We start from the raw sequence: 15,614 nt of genomic DNA, 5'->3' as shown, positions 1-15,614 counted from the left end.
AGGGAGTGTTTGACTCATCCGCTGACTGTGTATTTAGTTAGTGTGTTCACTGCCTCTAGTACTGTGGGAAATCAAAGGGGTGAGAGCAGAGGAGGTTCCTGGTTCCTTACGGTGAAATAATTCTAGAATAAAGTTAAGTCAGTTGTGATGTGGCTGCAAGGTCTACCACGTAGATGCGATTTCATTAGGGGCCTCTGAATCTTCCTCTCCACCCTAACTCCTCAGCTAACCTGTGTGGCTTCATCTTCTGTGTTGTTAATGATTCATCTGGTAAATAAGCCTCACTGTCCCTTGGCTTCAATATGTCAATGAGCTTCACTTTGACTGCTTTTCAACCACCTATTCCAGGGGTCATATTCTTCATTGTATCATCACTTGGAAGTGCTCCATTTCTGAGATATTAAACATCAGTGTTTTACTCAGGCCATTTTCAGAGACTGCTAGAAAGCCATCAATTGCCATGGAAGGTCACAAGATTGTTCAGAAGAAAGCCTATATTTTCCAGCCTCCCTATCAAGTGTGTGTGGTGATGCCACTAAGTTCTAGCTCAGTGGGATGCAAGCAAAAGTGGTATATGCAACTTTGAGAACTGTTTCCATAGGAAGGAGAGCAATTTATTCTTTATTCCTTCCTCCTTCTCACTAGGTGGAATAAGGATGTGATGACTGGGGCTTGAGCAGCTATTTTGGATTGTGAGAAGCTATCATGTTGAGGGTGATAGAGCTATAATATTGAAGGAACCTGGATTCCTTTATGATCGTGGCATTCCATTACAGCCCTGTGTTGCCTGTGTTTCTATGAGAGAGAAATAAGCCTCAATCTTGTTTAAGGCACTGTTCTTTTTAGTTTTCTGTCTTGTAAAGCTATTCTCAATCCTAATGTTTATAGCCACAACCTCCTCTCAAACTCTTTTTCTCATTTTGTTTGCATTTGAGTCTCATTGAGATCTCAGTCCTATTTCTTCCAGATTCTCTCGTGGTAGTTCCTTCTTTATGCGTACTTCTTTCTAGTCTCTGTAGCCCATGAAATATGTATCATAAAGTGATTCAGAGTTAGATGGTGACCTATTATTCCACAGAGTACACAGAAATTTTTTCTATCTTTATGTCTGTGCAACAGGGGAGCTATTGGCATATCAAATTTCGAACATATCAAATTTCCTTTTCTCATCACTACAGCTACAGCGCGGAAGACACCAATTTTACTAAGACCATGGACTCTGCAGAAGGAGCAGTGACACCAAGCAGAGCACTTGGGTTTGAGAGATGGGGGCTGCCTGCAGCTCTCTAGACAGTGCCGTGGAGCTCACTGAAGGGCCTCGTGCCAATTCAAAGAGGCCAGTGGGTGAAGACGGTTCTTTTAGTAGTTGTGTCAGCAGAAGGCTCTGATGAATCAGCCCTGGCGGCCCAGACAGGGCAGCACTGCAGAGAATGAGATGGGCCTTCCTGCTGTCCCCTGCTGTGCTGGTTAGAAGGCGTCACCACCTCCTCATGAGCAGGAGGCTGCCATCCAGCCAGAGTTTGTGATTCACTCATTGACTCTAATATGGATGCTGTATTATAATACTTCTTCAGTCATTTTGTCACCCTCATAAAGTTCTGAATTAAATAACCTAGCTAGATATCTTTCATATATAAAAAATGAATGAGAAGAGTGGGCCCTATCTGAGTCAAGAGTCTCATCCCCAAAGGAGACTAAACTAGTTAACATCCCTGAGAATATGATGTCTTCACGGGGTTCCCTTTTGTTTGCGTTTGCTGCCCCCAAGGTGGAATTAGGCCCACACTCTCCATGCACCCGTGGTACCCTGTGCTACAGTGAGCGGATTTATGCCTGTTCTCCCACTGGACTCTGAGCAGTCCCTTGAGACAGTGCTCTACTCACTCATGTCTGTATCCCTGGAACCAAGACTGAGACATGGTGGAGAGTTAATAAGTCTTTGTTGGTGACTGAGTGAAAGAACACTGGCCACAGTGTGGATCTGTAACTAGACTGCAAGCTGAGGACACAGTCACATAATAACAGAGAACACCGGACTGATTGAGAAGCGAGGTCACGCACGCACGAGGTGGGTGCACGGTGAGACATAAGCTTCCGGGAGTAGTTTAGCAGCAGCAAGTGCTCGGAAGTGGGAAGGAAGGTAGGAACGTTGTGAGATTTGGGTTCCACGTAGAATTATATCATGATGAATCGGATGGCACAATAGGCCTGTGTGGGCTGGACTCATGGCTCACTCTCTTGTACTTCATGCATGTGAGAAATAGCAAGTGGTACAAATAGCAGAGATCTTGGTGTACAGCCCAAGAACAAGAGCTGCTTAGAGACAAGAGGAAAATTTCCCCAGCTGCTTAGTGTAGGGTAGCTGCCTGGTCCAGAGCTGTGACTCCTTCAGAGATGGGGCTGGCTCACTCAGCAAGCAAGTATGGCTTTGGGTGTGACACGATCCCTGGGGAACATCTTAGGTGGGGGATAACTGCTAATACCCAAGTGGAGGCTTACCAAGCCACTCTTCCCTTGTGGGAGCCATGGATCTATTATCAGACAGGGCTTTCCAGAAAATACCTTCTTATATAAGCCACATCACCGTTCTTTTATGAGTTGTACATGCGTCCTCACTACAACCTTCTCCTTTCTTTCTCTGCAAGATCATCTCTTATTCTGAGCTGGGAGGATACATTGGGGATCTCTTAATAACCAGTCCCCGGTGTGAAGAATAGAGTGAAATGAATGGAGGATAGACAGATGGATGGATATGGGGGTCGGGGGTGGACAGAGAGATGATTGGACAAACAGGAAGAAATGAATAGTAATAATAATAATAATAATAATAATGAGAGTTAAACTAGGAATTGAGGCAGAAACATTGAACATCTTTTTATTATCTGGCTCAGCTGGCAGGAGAGGCACCTAGAGTTATCAGAGTCCAACAGTAGCTTAAAACACTATTGGGATTTGAAGCGCACCCTGGTCCAAGCACTGTTTGTTATCCACTCATCCTAAGCTCTTGATGATGGCTTAACCTGCACAGTTAATAGCAGTGTGGATATTGGAGGGTAGTGATGAGGACGGCAATGAAAATGAAATATGTATATATTATAAGATTTTGAGAAATGAGCTTATTCACATGGTCACATATTTTTAACAAAATATCATTTCACTGAAGCACTCACTACTTGGCAGATGTCAGCACATTAATGCCCCAAGCAGACTCTGGCCATGTCTCTGTCCTCACACCGCCCACAGCATCTGGTGTAAGGGCTCTGACTTAAACCAGCTTTGTCGGCAACTGTGCCTGTACCAGCATTTCAAATTGCACCACAACAAATCCCAATAAGAGACAAAGCAAATGTCTGGGCAGTTTTCCGGTGTGTGACAAGTCTGGTGACAAAGCTGTCAGCTCCGTGAGAGCAAGAACCTGGTCTCTTCTGGTTCCTGCAGTATGTGCAGGCCTGGCAGAGCACCAAACACAGGGTGGAGTTCAAATACGTGTCAACTGATGGAATGAAAAGGGCCACCGTGTGAAGACTAGGATAGGATTTATTTCTCCAGGACCAAGGGAGGTGTCTATTTATAAGATCTCTGGGTATAAAGCCCTGACCTACCACCTGTGGGGCTTAATCAGTCTTACTTAAAGATGATGACAGGGTTTGAATGTCTCATCTCCTCTGTGATATCATTGCTTAGCCACCAGTAGAGTGGCCACACCTTTGCCTGAGCCCCATGGCTCTCAGGTTTATCCCTGTCTTAACTAACACGCTATTCTGAATGTATTTGCCTGTGTATGTGTCTCCTTCTCTTGAGGACAGGAACCAGGTTTCATTTGACTCTGTGCCCACAGTGCAGGAGAGTGGCCAGTAGGGGTGGGTACTCATGATGTGTTTGCTGGATAAATGCACAAATGGACACAAAACCTCACCACTGCCTTTCACAGATGGCTGCCCAGTTGAGGCCTGGGTAGGGAACAGTAGTAGTAATGGTGTGTTTTTGAAGCTACTCAGAACTGCTACTGGGAAATTTCTCCATGGAGTTAAGGCAGAGAGGCTGAGCCAAGCAGAAGGAGTGTGTGTTGGCTGCTGGCCGTGACCATGGGCTTTGGGTCTCATGATCCAGGATCTGAACCACCGGTTCCTCTCTTACTGCCCATAAATGACCCCACCTCCCCTGAGCACCATTTCCTCATCTACGAGATGCCTAGGACTGTTGTAGTAAATAACACCTGGCATGTGATCAGGTGCTCAATGAATGATTGTTATGTTTATTATTAATTAAAATACTTGGACATATTAGTGTCAACCTAAAATAATCAAAAGGGTCAGAATCTAGAGTTTATTCAAGTGGCAAATTTAAGGATGACCACCCGGGAAGCACAGATTTCAAAGAATGGAAGTCAGCATTCCAAAGTTCAGAAGTTTGGGATTGTTTATATAGACAAGGTTTAGGGAAGCTCAACAGAATTTCAGCATCTTTCTACGTAAGGTTTAATGCATAGTTAGAATGATCTGATTAGTCAAGGTGGTCTTTTTCTTTCTGGAAAGGTATATTTAACATTCTACACTGAAGATGTAACAGTCATGAGGTTTTTTGTACCATCTGGTCTGAGTTAGGAACAGTATAATAGAGGAGGGTCTTGAAATTTTATTTTCTTTTACATTCGGCCCAGCCAGTAATCCTGGGACTCAGTGGAGGCAGCTCACTGGAGCCAGAGGGGAGAGGTGTGTTTCCGACACCTTCCTCTGCCTGTTAGCCCTTTTTCCCTCAGTCTGAAACAGCTCAGAACCTGCTTCAGTGTCTCTTAGGAGCCCCTCAAGGGGAATCTCCCAGGAAGGACAGTTAGTGGCCCAGAGGGCAGGTACCCAAGTGACCAGAAGACCTGAGTGAGGGAGAGTTGTAGACAGGGTGGAGAAAGTGACTAACGGGAAAAGACACTTCATTCAAGTCCCTAAGTCCTAAATATAGTAAAGGAATGATGTGTGTAAAAGCACTTTTTGAAACCATCAATTAGTATACAAACTGTAGATATGAGCATTGCAATGTGCTTATTATGTGTGTGTTTATGCTAGGCAACGAGTCTTTCAGGTTGCATGACTTAGGCTATGTTCCTTACATTTTATTTACTTTTTATTTTTTAAACTGACAAATAAAAATTATATATATTTATGTTGTACAACATGTTTTGATCTATGCATACATTGTGGAATGACTAAGTCAATCTAATTAACATATCCATTACCTCACATGCTTATCTTGTGTGTGGGGGGGGCGAGAACATTTAAAATCTATTCTCCTAGCAATTTTCAATTATACAACACATTGTTATGAACTATAATCACCATGTTGTACGATAGATCTCCTGAACTCATCCCTCCTGTCTAACTGAAATTATCCTTTGACCAACGTCTGCCCAGGGACCCCTCTGCTCCCACCCTAGTCCCTGGGAACTGCCATTCTACTCTCTGCTTCTATGAGTTCAACTTTTTTAGATTCCGCATACAGTGAGATCATGTGGTATTTGTCTTTCTGTGTCTGGCTTATTTCACTTAACATAATGTCCACCAGGTTCATCCATGCTGTCTCAGTGATAGGATTTCCTTCTTTTTTACATATTCCTTACATTTTAAGGTACGCCCCCACCCCCACCAAAATTAGAAATGAAAGTATTAGATCCAACAAGCCTTTATTGAGGGCCTACTAAATTTGTGCAGAGCACTATGGCAGCGGTCCCCAACCTTTTTGGCACCAGGGACTGGTTTCATGGAAGACAATTTTTCCACAGACTGGGATGGGGAGGTGGGGATGGTTTTGGGATAATTCAAGTGCTCTACATTTATTGTGCACTCAAACCTCTCTGCCAATGATAATCTGTATTTGCAGCCGCTCCCTGGCGCTAGCATCACCGCCTCAGCTCCACCTCAGATCATCAGGCATTAGAGTCTCATAATGAGCCACAACCTAGATCCCTCGCATGTGCAGTTTACAGTTGGGTTTGAGGTCCTATGAGATTCTAATGCCACCGCTGATCTGACAGGAGGCGGAGCTTATGTGGTGATGCGAGTGATGGGGAGTGGCTGCAAATACAGACGAAGCTTCACTCACTCGCCCACCACTCACCGCCTGCTGTGTGCCCCAGTTCCTAACAGGCCATGGACCCGTACCGGTCTGCAGCCTGGGGTTGGAGACCACAACACTATAGGGTTACAAGGAAGAAACCCCTCTGCTTTCATGGGGCCCACAATCCCTTGTGCCTGTGAAGCCATAATTCTTTAGTTCATGGTTCCAACAAGGCTGGTAAGTTGTCTTGGCATTCCTCACATTGCACATGGCAGGGCAGAGTTAGGCTGGTGGAAGCTGGAAATAGAAACCAGTCTTCCCTGGCGAGTGCACAGCCGCCTGCTGGGCTGCACCACCTGCACACACAAGATGCACTTCTGCCTGGGGAAAGGAGATTGTGTCATTTAAAATGCAGAGGCAGAGGGGGGTTCTGCCCTCTGACACACAGGCCCCATCCACTGCATTTTCTCTCCCTCCTGGAGCAACGATTTAAAACTCATTTTATGCTTTGTTGAAATGCCGGAGTAATGTGCTAACCAGTTGTGGCTACTGATGCCCCTAAGAGTGACGTCTGCATGGTGTCTCTAGGCAACAAGGTGCCTTCCTGTGCTTCACTGGGCTGCTCTTCCTGTCACCACCCTGCTCACAGCCCCCTGGTGCTGATGCTGCACTAAGGTGCCATCAGCAGCCCTTGCCTTGACCGCCATGGATGCGCTCTGCTGCCTGTCTGATCTCCCAGACGATGCACTAATAATTGGATTTAACCTGGAAACTACCAGTTTCGAGGCTGCTTTATGGGGCATCTGTGCCTTGAGTGTGGTGTCCCAAATTTCATTTTTTAAAAATTGGCTTGGTTCTGGCTCCTCCCCTAAGTGGGTCAGAGTAAATTTAGACAAGATCTTTAGTGGCTCTGAGGAGTCAATTCAATTTGGACTTGACTTTTAGGGTCACAGTGTTCTCATGGGGAAGATGCTCCTGCCTTGTTATTTTGAGCTTTTGCTTTAACCATTATGGTCTGGGAATGACCTTGTTCAAGTTTGAGGTGGAGCCAACAAGGCGAAGTCCCTTCTGTAGCTAGGAGAATGGTTGCTTTTCACATGCAGAAATTCCTTCTGCATTCTTGGGGACATGGAAATTGCCGGCACAGGTGGCAGGTCCTGCAACCCTGCAGCCCATCGCCTCTGCAGGGGAAATTCTGCCTTAGCACGGTTGTGGCTGATCCAAAATTCCTACATAGGAGCAGCTTAGGGGCTTCATTCTAATTGAATGGTGACTAGGAAACTTCTAGAAATGATCATGTCACTTTTGCAAAGCAGTGAAAAGTCAATTGTTCGTATCCAAATATAGGAATGAGAGGATGATGGAGATGAGAGAGGTGGGCTAAATCCCGTCTTCCCATCCCCAGCCCACTCCAGCCAGCCCTGGTGCTGCTCCCCTGGCCGGTGTCAAGGTTTCGTCATCACCCAGGGTGGGGCCGGGGGCACCTGGGGCCGTGCACTGATGATCCGTCCCTAGTGATGAACACGTTTTTTAAGTAAACAAAATAAACCTATGGTCCTATCTGTGTGGCCTGTCTAGTCCTATGGTTTTATTCTTTTTTTCACATATTGGGTCAAAGTATTACAATTTAAGGTGTACAAGTGCCTTAGGCAAATTACTTTCTTCTCCATAATCCATTCAGCAAATATAAATAATATGTCACCAGTTCTTGAGTTCATCCTCTGTGTCAGGAGTTATGTGAGGATTTAACAGGCCATGATCCCTTTAGAAATGATACCACATTAATAAAAGGAACAGTTGTCACTAGCTATTGCTTTTCTAGAACACTTTGAGAAAAGGATTCTGGTCAAATAGGTCATTTGAGGCTATTTTACAACTTTGAAAAGAGATGAAATGAAGTCAGTGGAATTCAAGGCATGATTTAATCTAGTGAGCTCCAGGACGGAAGCAGGTATGCTGAGATGGGCCACGGTCCACCATGGCAGCCTAAATGTGGGGCCAAGTCAGCAGTGTGGGGCCTGGCTCGATACATTCACCTGGGGGGTGGTTAACAGAGTGGGTTTGGGACAGCTGCAAGTGCCTGGTCAGGATAGCCTTGGTGTGAAGCCCACTTTGCTAGTTATTGCTGTGTAGTCTTAAGACGGCCAACACCCTTTCTGATCCTCAGTTCCTATAGCTGTAAAATTAGGACAGCTGCCTTGACTGGCAGGATGATCGGGAGAATTCAGCGAGCCAACGGTAACTTGGGCTTGTCGAGCAGTTCTCCTGTGACAGGCCCTGCGCTGACTCACAGCCTCATTTGGCCCTCATAGCTGCCCTGGGAAGTAGGTGCTATCATTCCCCCACTTACATAATGAGAAAACTGAACCCCAGAGAGGGCAAGGAACATACCCAAGATCACACATTGTGATGGGCAGGATTTGTACCCGGGTCTGTCTGACCAGACCTCCAGCTCTTAAATCTGCTTACCACTGCGGCTCCCAAACACTGCCGCAAAACAGAAGCCCCTGGGAACTTTAAAACATTCTGATGCTCAGGTCTCACCCCAGACCAATGACCTCGGGGAGTCAGGCATCAAGGTTTCTTAAGCTCCCCAGGCGATTGCAGTGTGCAGTACAGTTTGGGAACTGCTAGCTTAAAAAATTCTGCTTTACTGGTGGTTCTCAATCCTGGCGCTCATTAGCGTCACCAGGGGAACCATTTAAAATAGACCAATGGCCAAACCCAAGAGATTCTGATTTATTTGGTCTGGGGCAGGGCCCTCAGTCACTCTGGCTGAGTCTAAGATGCAGCCAGGTAAGGTGCTATGCTACGCTGTGGGAAAGCACCTCGCACTACCAAGCGCTCAGACAGTGGGTGCCGTTATCGAAACTGGGTATAAAATGAAGCTTTGCTGAGGTTATTCTTAAGGTCCCTTCCAACTTGCATTTGTAATTCCCTAGGAAAATTACTGTTCGCTTTTGTCTCAGTTCACTGGCTCAAGGGAGGACCTCAATCCTCCAACAAGTGTGCTGAGGAGGAGGGAACCAGGGTAGGAACAGCATCCGTGGGATATTTAGCCCGGTCACTTGTGCTTCACACATGTAGCCACTTAGTTCACTACTTCTACTTTCAGCTACCCTCTTAGCTAAAGGAAATGGAAGTTTTATTATGAAGTGGAAGAATTGAATAAGGAAAAAAAGAACTGTTGGCAGAGATTTAAATTCTATTACCTCTTTGTTAACATGAAGTGGCATTTTTATATGCCGTGAAAATTCTATCTTCTGTTTTGATTCCTTTCCTTGATATTTATATATGTGCATTTCCATTTTGTAGACAGTTATTCCAGCCAGAATTGGCCAAGGGAAGCCGCATTAATGAACAATTCCCAGATCTCAGTGGCTTAATGGCTTTTAATGCAAGGGCTCATTTTTCACTCATGCCACGCATCCAAAGGGATCTGTGCATCCCAGTCGTGCAGGGCCCCGCTGATGTGAGGCTTCCACAGTGGCTGCGGTAGAAAAGGAACATGGTAAGTGGGCATTGGCTCTTAAAACTTCCTGCAGGAAGTGACATACCTGGCTGTTGTTCACATTTTATTGGCCAAAGAGCTGCACTTGACTTCAAAGGGAGGCAGAGAAGTGTGATTTTACTATGTGCTCAGAGGGAGTAAATAGAATATTCATGAACAGCTCTAATGACCAACACAACAAAATTCATATATATCTGTTTTATTAGCACTACCCTGGGAACTTTGGCACCTGTCTAGAGTCTAATTCACAAATAAACAGGCACAAACCCACCATAAAACAGTGTAGATGTGGCTGCCAGTGTCACTAGGATACACTGGAGGAAGTTAGCATGAATTGATGGGGTGGGGAGAGTTTTTTATAGGAACAAGATGAAAAGTGACCGTTCCTACAAAGTGCCATAGGAGATGGTATGCGCAGGAAGCAATAAACTAGCGTCCCATAGGATGTCCACTGCACGTCACTTACACATATGGTAGTGCTTACATTGTGTTATAATTTGCCATTTATATAATCATTTTATTTAACAAACTCAGATAATAGTAGGCACTATTCTTAGTGCTTAACCAGTATTATTCTGTTGACTCCTCATAACCTATCACGTGATTACTATTATTATTTCTATGTTGCATAAGAGAAACTCAGGCCCCGAGGGTGTGGGTGCTGTCCCCATGGTCTCTCAGCGGGAAAGCACGCCGCAGCGTCGGAGCGCGGGGAGCTGGACTGCCCTGACTTGGTCAGGAGCCTCTGGGGAGCAGGTGAGTTTAGCTTTGCATTCCCACGGGTCTAGCTCAGTGTCCAGCGCTGGGAATGTTTATTAGGTGAAGGAGCACAATAGCCAAACCTGTTGACGGACCGTAACTTGATTAGCTGTTTTCAAATTTCACTGTATCATCTGTGCAGCTACAAATTACTTGGATTTCATTGGGGTTATTTTGGGTGAATTCCCCTAAATGAAATGATTCACGAAACATAAACAGTTTTATAGATAATTGCTTATTGCTTAATCACTCTCCAGAAATTTAGAATTTAGAATTTAGAATTCCAACACCTACTTTTAGGTGCACTTATTTCATCATTGTCTCCTTACAGCTTTGTTTTTATTTTAATCAATTTAAAATGGTATTTACAGGGAACCAGTGTGGGCCAGAGTTGGCCTGCAGACCTGGGGCAATCAATGAGTGATGAAGTCATTCCAAGATTACCATGGGAATTATGAGCTTTTATTTGGATTCCTGGAGCCCTGCTGAAGTTTATTAGCTCACTGGGAAGTTATAGAAGCTTCTATCTTTGAAATGGGGTGGGTTCTTTCAAGCTAATAGACAGAACTGGGCGTAGGAAAAATAAGCAGTGAGCACTGTTTGTGTTCCTGTTTCATGCTCTCAGATTAGGTCGTGCAGCATCGAGAACTGGGCCTGCCCAGCCCTGCCCCACCAGCCCCACACCCAGAGACCTCAGTTGTCCCCTGATAAAAAAAAAAGTTACAGAGCAGGAACTCACTTTTACTAAATTACCAATGACTGATAATAGCTTAGAAGTGCCAACTTCTTTTGGCAAAGGATTGAACCTTAAACAAACAATGCAAAAACCTGAGAACCTTGCTGTTAATCTGTGCCCTGAAGGGAATGGGGTTTAGAAGGGAGCCGGTTCTCCCTGGCCCAAAGCCATTGGCAGGAAGGCTGGCCGGGCCTGACAGGCAGAAGAATAAAGGAGGGCTTCCATCAGTTTCTTGCTGAACAACTGGGGTAGATTCTAGAGCTTGGCAGTGAGGCCCGAGAGTCCCGAAGCGTAGTTCTTACGAGCAGCACGTGGCCGGCCTGCTGGTGGTGAGGCTGGTGACAACAGCAGAAAACCTGTTCAAGATGCCACCAGTGCTTCCCTAGGTCTGCACGACAGTCTTTGATCTGGAAACCTTCCTGTCTTGCCCCCTTCTAATCCTTAACACAGGAGTCTTCTAAAAACGCAAATCACATTATGTAAGTCCCTTGCTATCTGCCCCCCACCCTCCACTTAGAATAAAATCCAAACCCTTTACTCTGAACCATTAGGCCTCTTTTAAGCCCCCTGACCTCCCCTCCTTCCCCCTCTGGAGGCCTTGCCCAGCTTGCTCTGGTCACAATGGCCTTCGTCCACTTCCTGGGACACTCCTGCCACCTTCCTGCCACCTCCCACCCCAGCTTTGCGCCAGCTCGCCTTCTGCCTCAGGGACAGCGTGTCTTGTTCAGGCCTCAGAGGGAATGGTGTCTCCCCAGGGAAACCTTCTGGTTGCTCTCTATCCCACTTAGCCTGACTGCTGTGTGTTTCCCAGCACTGAGCCCCACGAATCAGGGAGTTTGTCTTTTTCGTTCATCTCCGGTGTTTGTAATTCTTAGCACGGTATCTTGCACACAGTAGGTACACGACAAACCTTAATCCTTAAGATAACCCTGGGAAGTATTATTGTTGCTATTTTTCAAATGAATATTAAAGAGATGGCCTTAGTTTAAGTGTCTGAACCAGGATTCAAATCTCTATTTTTCACTCTCAGTGCCACACACTGATTCTTGTGACCCAGAGTGTGTTGAAGACTCAGTGTCATCAAATTCATTTATATGGCTGCTTCTTTATGATTCAGAGCCTGATTTCTTGCTGTAAGGGATGCTGATGCACACTGCACCCAAAGAATGATGCTGACAGGACGAAATGCAATCAAAGAAAAGCATGGCAAGTATGAAATATCTACCGGTGGCTTGTGAATTACCTCCTTAGGGGAGAATGCTCAAGTCTGGTTAAAGTAAGGTAACCAAAGGTTTTCTTTTGTTTTAAGAATAGACACATACCGTCGACTGATGAATGTGTAAACAGAACGTAGTATTATCTACACAGTGGCATGTTATTCAGCCATAAAAAGAAAGGAATTACTACATTGCTACAACATGGGTGAACTTCAAGAATGCTAAGTAAAGGAAGCCAGACGCAAAAGGCCACATAATCTATGACTCCACTTATGAAATATCCTGAATAGGCAGATCCATGAAGGCAGAAAGGTGAGTGGGTGCAGGGCAGGGGGGTGACTACTTAATGCATATGGAGCTTCCTCTAAGGGGATGACCATGTTCTGGAGGTACACAGTGGTAGTGGTTGCACAACATTGTGAATGTACCACATGCCACTCAATTATACGTGTTAAAATGGTTAAAACTTAAATTTTTTGTTGTATGTATTTTACCACAATTTTAAAAATCAATGAATTAGAAAACAGAAAATGGTAGTTGTACTTCAGTTGCATTTTCAATGAATAAATATGCATAATTCTGCCAAGCTTAATAACATCCAGATATCTAATATACAACATAAGGGCTATAGTTAATAATATTGTATTATATTTGGGATTTTTGCTAAAAGAGTAGATTTTAGGTGCTTTTACTACAAACTATGAGGAGGTTACTATGTGAGATGATGGATATGTTCGTTGGCTTGACTATAGTAACCATTTCACTATATATGTGCATATCAAAACATCGCGTGCACCTTAAACATATATAATAAACAGTAAATTTTAAAAAGTTAGGAATTTTTGAACCTCACATTCATTCTACAGAAAAAGATGGTAAAACAAATGTGTTAAATAAGAATTAGAATTATGATGTACACAGATGTTGAAAAGTAGATGCACAATATTGAAAACCTTAACATGTCACCTCCTGGTAAGGAGAAGAAAGCAGGGGTGAAACGTGGCCACCGTATTTGGCTGCAGTTGCATGTCAGGTCTGCTGGCTGCTGGTGTTGGCCATTACCAGGGGGCAGGGCGTGCCTGGCGTGCGAGGCTGGTGGCTGTGCAGGAGGAATCTACTGCTTCTTTCTTTAGGACATGAGAGCAACTGGCACATTCGTGGTGGCTTGTGGAGCTGTCCCCTCCGGGCAGCTGCTCTCCTTCTGCAGCTGAGCGGGAGCTGTGTAGCTCTTGGCATTCATCTGGACAGCAGCGTCTAGGATGACTTCATCCTGCTGTTTCGCCTCGCCTTTAAAAGTTGGAGTGCTTCCACAGTCCAGACTCAAGAATACATATGCCCAGCTATTAGAAAATGGGATGATGGGAGAAGTTCCAAACCGGCTTTCAAGGCACTGGCCACTGCCTGATGTGGCTTTGCTCACTGATGGTTCTGCTCGGTTCCCGCATCACTGCCCAGGGTGCCTTGTGACCTGTGCCTATTACCGTCTCCTCACACCTCTGCTCCTCCTGTCCTCCCACCCACTTTCCTCCTTCGCGTAAACACTGCTCAGCCCGCGGGGCCAACTCAAGCCATACTGTGCTTAGAATTTCTACCGCACCATTTTTGCCTTTAATTGCTTTCATGCCTGGGTATTTTCTCTCTTCCAACCAGATGGCAAGGTCTGTGATGGCCAGAGCTGCTCCTGCAGTTGGGTGTCCCACAGTGGTATATAGCTTCCACTGCCTTCCAGACACCCTCTCCCCTCTGCTCTAACCACAGCCTCATTTTCCTTTGCTGGGCCAACCTGTCACTGTGATTGGCTCAGGGCCAGGCATGTGACTTAATCATGACTAATGAGAATCATCAGCCTGGGCTTTTGCTGGAGCTCATGGTAAGAGGCCGTTTTTCTTTAGGAGTTGGCAGACTCGTGGGAGCTGCTGGGGACCATCGCTGACAACTCTTGGGATGCTTGTCTGAGAATAAAGCCACACAGAGAAGAATCTTGATGGCATGGTTTGAGGGCCTCAGTTTTGTGAGCCACAACTTGCCTTGTTCGGCTGGTTGCTTCCAAATGAAATGCCACTGTACCTCCCAGCATGTGCCACGGCATGGGCACGGAGTAGGCACAAAGTATTTATTGACTTGCTGATTGTTTGCAACTACGTCTAGGGTGGTTAAGCGAAATATTTGTATTTGGCATTAAGAAGTTTTTATTGTGGCAAAATATGCATGGCACTTAACATTTCAACCATTTCTAAGTATACAACTCAGTGGCATCAAATATGTCACATGTGGACCCATGACCACCACCCATTTCCAGGACTTTTTCACCATCCCAAACCAAAACTCTGCACCCATCACACACCAGTTCCCCATTCCCTCTTCCCCGCGACCGTTGGTAACCACTGTTCCACTTTGTCTGTCAATTTGACTGCTCTAGGGATCTCATGTAAATGGAATCATACAATAACTGTCATTTTGTGACTGCCTTATTTACTTAACATGATGTCCTCAAGGTTCATCCATGTTGTAGCATGTGTCAGAATTTCCCTCTTTTTTGGTCGCTGACCCAGCTCTGCGGTTTCTGCGGTGGGTGAAGAGGTGGTCAGGGAGTAGGAACGTCCTGCTGGGCTCCTGGCCGCTTCTGTCTGCTCCGCTGCGGGAGGCGCCTTTCCCACAGGACATCAGTGCAAGCCTGAATAAGAATGAGTTTCTTCCTCCTAAAGCCGTGGCCTATCAGTCATACAGAAACAGCACTTTGGGAAACAGTCTTCGGGAGAGCCGAGATGAGCTCATAGTCTCAACAGATCACCCCCCAGCTTACCCCGCAAGTTCTACTTCAGTTTGCTAAGGCTATAAATTCAGCACTGGCTCAGAGGGTCAGGAACAGAGTCAATTTCAGGGGCTCTCTAAATACGTACAGATTCTGCCATCATGTGCAGACTTTTGCATTGAATGGTGTTAAATTCAGAGAGGTGACAGAGCTTGTTAGAGTGGACAAGGTGAAAATCGTAGCCTGTGATGGTAAAAATACTGGCTCCGATAATACAGAATGAATAGAAAACATGGTTTTTTATGGCATCTTCTGTTATTATTCATCACTTTTTGAAGAGAAGTATAGAAGAGACTTTTTAAAAATTTATTCTAGCATTGCAGAAATGACTACACTGTGTTACATGAAAAGAAGTGTATAACTCTGTAGCCGCTTACCTTTATTATACAGCATGAAAAAAACGTAACTTTTTTAAAATGACAAATCAAAAGTTGTTGCCTTCCTAAGAACATTCTTTAATAAACTCATTTTAAAACTCAAAAAAAAAAAAAAATAATCACCGAAAATTTTACTGGCAAATATATAAAAGGT

The 15,614-nt window shown here is 45.1% G+C and overlaps 1 pseudogene; it reads left to right on the top strand.

The window, feature by feature from the left end:
- The window catches only part of LOC105813609, a 20,697-nt pseudogene extending 5,391 nt beyond the window's left edge, over nucleotides 1–15,306 (top strand).
- Nucleotides 15,307–15,614: the final 308 nt, after the last annotated feature.

This window comes from Propithecus coquereli, unplaced genomic scaffold, assembly GCF_000956105.1.
Source record: "Propithecus coquereli isolate 6110/MARCELLA unplaced genomic scaffold, Pcoq_1.0 Scaffold283, whole genome shotgun sequence".
Classification (NCBI taxonomy): domain Eukaryota; kingdom Metazoa; phylum Chordata; class Mammalia; order Primates; family Indriidae; genus Propithecus; species Propithecus coquereli.
This window is presented reverse-complemented; position numbering and strand designations above follow the sequence as displayed.